General features: G+C 44.5%; 1 long non-coding RNA gene across 1 annotated transcript; it reads right to left on the bottom strand.

The window, feature by feature from the left end:
* Positions 1–2,502: 2,502 nt before the first annotated feature.
* LOC308290508 lies at positions 2,503–6,426 on the bottom strand. Its single transcript, XR_013962293.1, has 7 exons — positions 5,871–6,426; positions 5,017–5,217; positions 4,711–4,881; positions 4,474–4,597; positions 3,798–3,914; positions 3,152–3,327; positions 2,503–2,626 (listed from the first exon to the last, which is right to left on the bottom strand). It is a non-coding gene; the product is annotated as an uncharacterized lncRNA (long non-coding RNA).
* Positions 6,427–7,164: the final 738 nt, after the last annotated feature.

Below are 7,164 nucleotides of genomic sequence, written 5' to 3'. Positions count from 1 at the left end.
TGTGTACGTCTTTTGGTAAAGCAAAGCCCTGCTTCATCATACAAGACTGTCGCACAAAACTAGTGAAAACCGACGATCTACAAGCACACAAGTACATTTTATAGATGATAAATACAAAACAAACGGTTTTGGACATACAAGGTTTCCACCCGACAACGACGATATGCTATAAATATAAGGTGCTGGGAGTGAAAATGATAATATAGGGGTGCCTCGGATTACAACACATATTTATGGGGTGACCTGAGACAAAAAAAAATTGTGAACCCCTGGTGTAGAGAGACCCCTGCGTACCCCGCATGCACAAGGTGAAAGCTCAACACATTGTCTAGCGCAGTTGTTCAGGAGGTAAAGTTATTCCCAGAATTCTTCCTTGTGCATAGAGAATATAGGTTGCTGCCTTCAGGAAGGAGATACAGTGTTCCTGCATACAATAAGGTCAGACTAAAAAGGTCCTTTGTCCATCAGTCGACATTAAGGCTTAATCAGGAGTTTGGCCATAGGTAGGCTTAGCGGTGGTCACTGCTCTTGTCTATATTATCCTGTCTTGTTTTTGTTACCTGTGTCAAATGTTTGTATATATGTTTCGCATACATGGATGCTGTGGATGGATGCTCGCAAGACACATTTCAGTGTGAACTGACAATAAAGTACTACATCATATCATATCGTTCTCAACCTTTTCAGGCCTCGACCCCCAAAATAATCATGTTTAACTGGGGACCCCCCCCCCCCCTCCACCCTGACGAGCACTAAGAGTTAAGGCATTACATTTTGTATAACACGGTTCTGCTATTTTCACTCGTTTGGGTCCCAGGCAAACGTCTAATCTCTCTAATCTCTCGACCTGAGAAGTTCTGCTTCTCAAACCGTCTCTACTAGACACTTCCAACCTGGCGACAGTTAGAGTACCATACTAATGGTCAGCAAAGGTGACGATACTAATTCTCAAAAGTGGTGTAACCACAAGGTGTGAGCTTTTACATCAGATTTGTTTGGTATTTTAGATTTTCTTTTAAAGGTTTTAAGGCAGTTTGTGACATTTATTTTGAGCTTTTGCCTATAATGACATGTCCATGTTGAAAGTGTTCACACTACAGTATGTTTTCAGCTCAGTTCCCCGTTCACCAGCACTAGGGCATTCGCCAATAGTGATTTTTAGTATTCTAATTATTTAACCTCAAAGTATTCGAATAGTGGAATATTCAACAGGACTCGCCAAACTGTCAAATATTAAGTAAGCAAGAGGCGGACATTGTGAAAATAGCAGATCTACATGCTCACAACGCCTTGCGTTGCGAGGCGTTGTGAGTATGTAGATCTGCTATTTTCACAATATTTATCTGCGGACCCGAGTCACATTATATGTTATGCCTACAATTCCAACTAAGTGCCCACACGGAAATAACATATATGAACATATATGTTTTTTTATATATGCATGCATATATGTTTGACATATATGCCACATATAAAAAAATGGCCACCTATATGTCATATATGTGTGCATATAAACATATATGTACATATATGTATATATGCACACATGATTATATATGGTCGCAAAGATATATGCACATAGCCTACCAGTCAAAGGTTTGGACAGCTTCTATTCAATGTGTGTTTGAGAAGCTGTGTCCAAACCTTTGACTGGTATGTACACATATATATGTAGAATATATGCACATATATGCACCACATATATGTACATATATGTGTTAAATGATACACATACCATACTCTATGGAATACAAAATAAAACACACAATCTTGAAGTCATTATTAGCATTTATTCACATACAAGCAGAACTCAACTGACACTGATACTGTATGTTCCATTTGAAAACTGGACTGACGACATATCGACTGCTGTAGCCTGGCACATTAATGGCCACACATTGTGTGTGTGTGTGTGTGTGTGTGTGTGTGTGTGTGTGTGTGTGTGTGTGTGTGTGTGTGTGTGTGTAGGTAGCCTTTTGTGTGGGCAGTAATTAACATACAGGCACATACTTACAGAGAATGCAAAATTGGTCAGTGCAAAAAAGCAGAAGTGACATGGGCTGGACTCCCAGCAAAGCCGCACAGGAACAGTCAGTAACAATTATTCCAGTTAAGTTACAGTTGTCCAAACGACCGCAGTGTCTCTCTCTCATCACAAAGGACTTTCCCAGTCTCTCACATCTCCGTCCTGGGTAGATGAATCTATCGGATCCTCTGTCTTAAGGTGGAGGGGGTGGGAGGATTTCTTCAAGTTTGTGTCCAGCTTCCACCCTGGCCAATCCTCCACCCCCTGCAACAACGGAACCCGCCTTCCTCACCAGTCTGTTGAGTTGAAGGTGTCACTCGCTCAGTTCCTCCCCAGCACGTTATTCCACATTAATTAAAAACAAAACCCTGGCATAACAGTTTGGTAGCCACCAAACTGTTATGCCAGGGTTTTGTATTTAATTAATGTGGAATAACGTGCTGGGGAGGAACTGAGCGAGTGACACCTGAGCGAGTGACACCTTCAACTTCAAACGATCCCAGTCTTCTCAGGAAGAACAGCCTGCTCTTCCCCTTGCGGTGAATCACCTCAGCGTTGTCCAACCAGTCCACCGATACTGCCTTCCATCCAGCTTCGGTGCTATACCGTAAGATTGGAGACAGAGAAGATGAAATTAGCTATAATAGCACATTAAACATGTTTTCCCCTAGCCCATATAGAACCTCTGCTGCATACTGTTATGCACCACGGGATGGAAAATCATACTCTGGGAGCATGGAACTACCTTTACTTTTTGGATAGAACCTCTACCTCGGCGTGGAGGCATTCTACTGCAGCCCAGGGATATCCGCTTAGGACCTCATCTCGAGGAGCACAACGGTATGCAGCGGAGAGTGAGGTTCTATATGGGGCTAGTTTTCCCCATGTTGGGTCCTTTGCTCAGTCAGTGGGGGATGTTACAATATTACATTAAAAAGTATTTGACTAGACTGGGAGAGACTCTCACCACTGCAACCTCATGTTGAAGCTGGGCAGCATTTCTTTACTAACTACTGCACAATGTATCAGACACATTATTTCCCACATATAACCAATGCAATGGTGACATCATACTGAAAAATCTGAATATACTTTACAAAACGTGTAAGTGTAAGATAAACTTACTTTGAATCTTTTCCACTTTGGTGGGGTCCAGCATATGTCTGCCCTCGAGCTCTGGAACAACACCATGCCTCCCTGTGACAACTGCATCCTTCCAGTTCTTCAGTCGTGAAGAATTTGTCAAACAGCTGGTGGAACAGGCGACTGCAGTCCTTCTTAGCACTGTGGTGAATGGCTACCTGTTCCAACGAGAACACAGAGTCCACAGCCAGTGAACAAAGATTCCATGATTAACACATTTCACAAAGTTTCTGCTCTTCAAGTGGACCATGGAAACAGACCATTGTGTGATCTAATTAGGCCTGGTTTACACTGGCAGCCAAACCCAGCCTGAATCAGATCTGTGTCACATCCGGGTTGGAATCTGATTGGTTCCATGTGACCATTTAAGCCAATCGGATTCCAATCTGAATGTGACTCAGATCTGATTTAGGCTGGATTTGACTGCCAGTGTAAAGCAGGCCTAAAGGAAACTTAACTTTCAAGCTCTAACAGATCACAAAGCGTAGTATGGGATATAGTTAAGATAGTTAATCTTCTCACTGTAGTGTGAAATGTATATTGAACATGTTCGTCTACCTCCCAAATTTTTACCTGGACTATAATCGTACCATCAAAAATGTAAAATCCATAATACATTTATACATACCTGGATATAGCTCTTGCACCTCAATGGCCAACACCTAAACTTTTCACATTGGATCTGCCATCTCCATGTCCCCAACCATCTCAACAAGTCCCTGTAGAGCTTGCAGGTGTTCAATGCCTGGAATGAAGAGGAAAAAATATTATGACAATCCCAACATATTCAAAGGTTGAGTAACAACAAATAAGTGTTAAATAGCGCTATATTCTGATAACAGTCATTGCTATGCCATTGCTATGGAATATTTATTTTCTCAGTAGCAGGGATTGTCATGTTCAACGGCAACCTTCTCTCCCCATCTCTCCAGTAAACAGATAATGTAAAGTTTCAAGTGAGACAAAGAAATGAGCTGACATAATTGACAACTGCAACACTATGCTTCATTTTTTGTGAATGGTGGGTGACCCAGCCAGGGTAGGGGATATTTATAACAACACACCCGGGGGTCTAGAGTTTTTGTCATTTTAGCATCTAATCAGGCTTTTGGGAACACCCAGGACAGTTTTTGAATTTCTTCATTCAGTATTTAGATTTAGAAGCAGACACATATCACAGGGCAGTCGCTGATTACAGATGAGCATGGTCATCCCATAATTTCAGAAAAGTACAGTTTTAAGGGTGAATATTAGGGACGGTACAGTGAGCCATCTTAAAAACTTTAATTGAACTGTAACCTTACCTAGATAAACTTCAAAAGGTGGTTGGCTTGTCGGGCTGAGAGCTTTCCTGGTCTCGTTGCGGCCTTGAGGTGAGGGTGGCATGTGCTGGATAAGGCAAGATGGAGGACATCTCACTGTCCCATCCTGAAAATACAAGGGTGGGGGGAAACAAAGACATTTTTACTAAATTCTGTTTACATTTTGGTTTCAAAACCATCCCCTCTTCCATTAGTATTATTCCTTTAATTCCAGCGTACCATTTTCCAGTTCTTCTGTTGTGGATTCAGCATTATGAAGCAGATCTACATGGTCGCCTGTCTGGGCGAGTCCACAGCTTTGTTCAAGGACTTAGGCCTACTGCATGTAGTGAGTAAGTATGCCACTTCTGCAGCGATGTCATCACCAAACATCAGACTGAAATCCTGTATCTGCAGACAGGATGGAATACAGACGACATGGCATACATTTTAATGGGTTCACCCTATGACCAGGGATGTGATCTGTTTAAAGTCATTTTTCATTTCAGTTTGACTTTAAGGCAAGACAGTTCAAGAGCGACATACCATTCCTGCAATGTCAAGAAATCTTGTAAAGGTGGTGAATATTTCAGAGGACTTCACTGGGTCATGAACCATTGTTTGGCGATGGGTGAAGGTCTGTTTCATCTTCTCCTTGACCATCATCAGTGCGATGCCCTCAAGACCCTGGGTTTCTGTCGTTAGCTGAAGAAACCCACTCCCATCTACTGGATTGTAATACTGCTCCTACAAAACAAGAACGTGTTTTATTTTTTCTCCTTAAAAAACTAAACACATGCCCTTGTCTGGAGAATTGCTCAAATCAAGGTCAACAGGTCTGATATCTGTGACGATCAACTTGTTGGGGTTAGGAGAAAGGTATGTACTTGTAGGGGTTAGGAGAAAGGTATGTTGGGACTTGGGACTAGTTCTGACCAATGGGCCATGGCTTGGAGCAGTGGTTCCCAAACTATTAGCTCAAGAGAAATTAGACATTTGCCCAGGACCCAAGCTAGTGAAAACAGCAGATCTACAAGCTCACAATGCGGTGCGACGCATTGTGAGCTTGTAGATCTGCTGTTTTCACTAGTTTAGGCCATTTTCACTAACTACTTTTTTATACAAATATAAGGGACGTTAAAAAAACATATGGATCCCGACCCACTGCTTGGGAACAAGTGGCCTAGTGGGCACCCACACGATTTGCTACAATGTGATGTTGGGTTTAGTTTCTCAAAAACGTTAAGACAGTTTTTACCCCTTACACCAGAGGGCCACTTGTCTTTTTACTGGACCCCCTTGCGATGCCCACCACAGTAGCAAAAATGCACTATAGGCCTATATGCACATTAAAAAAATATTTAACATGTGAAATTCTAACTATAATCAAAATCACATACCTGTCAGTGGCTGAGTGTTTCTTCTCTTCTTTTGTCCCTCTGAGGCTTCGTTTTGAAGTGTTTTCACTCTCCATGCAAGAAACCCACTCCCATCTACTGGATTGTAATACTGCTCCTAAAAAACAGAGCCTTACCTGATTGCAGGCCACGGCTCTCTCTCTCTCTCTCGCTCTCTCTCTCTCTCTCTCTCTCTCTCTCGGATTGACCGCGGCAAGGGGCGGAGTGAACGCGGCGGTTATCGTGGGCTTCGGTGACGTGTGCAGTGGGGCAACGGTGAGATTCGAACTAGTGATCTCTGGCACTCAAGTCGGCGACGCTATCCATTCAGCCATCAATGCTGATGTTTATCGTGGGCTTGCCCAGGCCTTACGGCCTGGGCATAAATATAACGATTGCATTCACCACGGCTTCGTAACTCGCGCGGCCGGCCTGGCCCGCTCTTCGCGGCCACTCGCGCCTGCGGCGCTCGGGGGCGAAGAGCAGGACCAAGGTCCGCTGGCCTTCGCGCCGCTTGCAATGTCGTGGACAATAATCAAACGCCTCCGCCCCTTGCCGCGTTCACTCCGCCCCTTGCCGCGTTCACTCCCCTTGCCGTGTTCACTCCCCTTGCCGCGTCCACTCCGCCCCGTGCTCCGGTCTGCAATCAGGTATACTTGAAAAAACAAGAAGGACTCTTCCTACAGTGTGCACGCTCACGCTCACGCACGCGCGCACACACACACACACACACACACACACACACACACACACACACACACACACACACACACACACACACACACACACACACACACACACACACACACGTACGTTATCAATTAACCAGTAAGACTCCCTAATCGGGAGATAAGCGACCGTTGGTCGCTTATCTCCGTAAATAGAGCAAAAATGTGTTTTTCCAAAATCTTCCTGATCCATGTTGTTGACATGAGTGTAGACATACTGTGTAGTGATTTTCGTGATTTTAGGGCAAAATCTGAATCGGCCTCATGGTGGCGCTAGAGGGCCATGTGAGAAATGAGGGGTGGGGTCTCCTCGCCGCCAAGGCGGACGAATAGGTACCGGCCCCGGCTCTCCCGGTCGCTCCTAGCCCGAGTTACGGCATTTTATGTGAGCTGCAGTGGCAGGGGGTCCTCCACTGGGGGCGCCACCACTTTTGCATCCGTTCTGGAGCACCAGGAGTGGGTGGTCCCCGGGAATGCCCCGTGAGCAGCCCCGTTGGGGTGGTCATTTGGTCATTTTTGCACATTTGGTAATTTTTTACACCTGGGGGTCCCCCAGGGACCTGGGGGTC

The sequence above is a fragment of the Nannobrachium achirus genome (assembly GCF_963921795.1).
Source record: "Nannobrachium achirus genome assembly, chromosome: 8".
NCBI lineage: Eukaryota > Metazoa > Chordata > Actinopteri > Myctophiformes > Myctophidae > Nannobrachium > Nannobrachium achirus.
Note: the sequence above shows the minus strand (reverse complement) of the source record. Positions and strands in the feature narration are given on the sequence as shown.